This window comes from Kryptolebias marmoratus, linkage group LG4 (assembly GCF_001649575.2).
Source record: "Kryptolebias marmoratus isolate JLee-2015 linkage group LG4, ASM164957v2, whole genome shotgun sequence".
Lineage (NCBI taxonomy): Eukaryota > Metazoa > Chordata > Actinopteri > Cyprinodontiformes > Rivulidae > Kryptolebias > Kryptolebias marmoratus.
The window spans coordinates 30,150,788-30,152,603 of NC_051433.1; the positions used below are offsets into that span (position 1 = coordinate 30,150,788).

The window sequence follows — 1,816 nt, forward strand, 5'->3', positions numbered from 1 at the left end:
GGGGTGGGGGAGGGTGGGGGGAGGGGGTAGCACCTGGCACCTCCCTTCTGTTTCACTGTCAGACAGCAGAGGCCCACAACAAAAGGAGAGGCACATTGGAAGCGCCGGAATCACAAACATAACCGGAAGTTAGTCTGCGTCACCTTCAAAATAAAATATTCTTTACTTTTGATGTGGGTTGAACCACTGAAAAAGAAGTAAATAGAAATACATGGATGAATGAATGATGGATAGAAAAATAAATGGGTGGATGGATGATGAACAGATACACAGACGGAGGGATAGTCTATACTGAAGGATTCCGACCGGAAGTAGTTTTATTGTGGCAGGAAGCTGACGGTGGTGATGAGAAGGGGGAGCCGATCCGGACAGAGGGAGACGGAGCACGGCCAGCCTGAGTGTGAGTCACAGGAGGACTGGACAGGACCGAGGACAGGACCGAGGACAGGACAGAGGACAGGACTCAGCTCCAGCAGCAGCGGCTTCACCCCGCAGCTTCCCGGGGAGGACTCTCCCTCCTCCAGGTAAACAAGCATCCTCCACCCTCCCGGTGTTGCTGGGTAACTCTTCACGGCTCCTGGGTGAGACCCTCCCGGAGCCGCTTTTTGACGCAGTAGCGCTAAAAGGGGCGACTTCAGAGCCGACCCGCCGTGTTCCTGTCATTTATTGCAAACATGTCCGTTTCCAGACGCCCTGACGGGACTCACGGTCCGTTTGAGTGTCGTTCAGCCCGTTTCATGGCAGGACGTCTCCGGTCCGCAGCAGGCAGTGTTAGAGATGCCTCTGACGGAGGAGCAGAGGCAGAAGCTGTGGTTTCTGTGTGCTCAGACTGGCACAGGACAGGAGGATGGATCGGGCTCGGTTCTTTGCTCGCCCGGGCTCCAGTCTGCAGACCTGTGCAGGGAGCTGTGCTGCACACTTCATGGTGCAGGGTTGTGTTATATGTCAGCTCAGGCACACATCACAGCAGAGCATCACTCAAAGTTGAAGCGAGTCACAGAAAGTTGGACTTTACCTGACTGAACTGACACTTGGATATATTTAACTGTTTAAGTTTTAGGATTCTTGGAGATTTTGCAACACAATATTCAACATGTAGTGTTTTGATTTCACACTAACTTTAGAGCTGTCTAAACTTTCAAAACGTCCTGCAAACCAACTCTTATATTCCCTCAACCTTTTCACATCTTATCTTAAGACATAAGTGTGTATGCACCAACATACACACTTATGTCTTTTTTCATTCAGTGTGTTTCTCACTGCTATAGGACTTATGGTTTTCTCTCAAATCCAAACACCCAAACTCTCATTGACCTCCACTTTGTGTGAGCTCAGAATTTATTCTTCAAACGGTTTATGAATGTGGTTGACTCCAAATATTACTCAGCTGTAGATTACTTTCTGCAAATTTCCTTAAAACCTGTCCAGTGGTTCACAAGGTACATTTCCAACAGACAAGTGATATGAAACACAATCAGTTAGTGCTCAGAATATGACCATTCATTTGCCCCTTTTACACGGACCCTAACGGTCCCGGCTCCACTCTACTTGGCTCGCTTTGTGCGCGTTTCCACCAGCATTTTTTCAAGGCCGGCCCTGCTTCTTTGGTCCCTGCTTCGAAGTCGGGCCAGCCGGGCCGGCCCTGCTTAATGGGCAGCGCAAGCTTAGCTCCTGTTCACTCATTGGTCGTAGGTGTGACCAGATGCAAGCATAAAGAGCGAAGGTAGGAATATAAACTACAGCGTTAGCTTACCCTGAAATGTTTCTGCCGTCTGTCCCCCAGCTGAAGGCCTGTAAAGCCTGAAATCTCCGGCGG

General features: G+C 49.7%; 1 protein-coding gene across 2 annotated transcripts in view; it reads left to right on the forward strand.

The window, feature by feature from the left end:
* The first annotated feature begins 353 nt into the window (after window positions 1–353).
* The window catches only part of cntn2 (contactin 2), a 42,855-nt gene continuing 41,392 nt past the window's right edge, over window positions 354–1,816 (forward strand). For both annotated transcript variants that reach the window (XM_037975479.1, XM_037975480.1), the window contains exon 1: window positions 354–524. The gene's annotated coding sequence lies outside the window, so the exon portion shown is untranslated. The remainder of the gene's footprint in view (window positions 525–1,816) is intronic.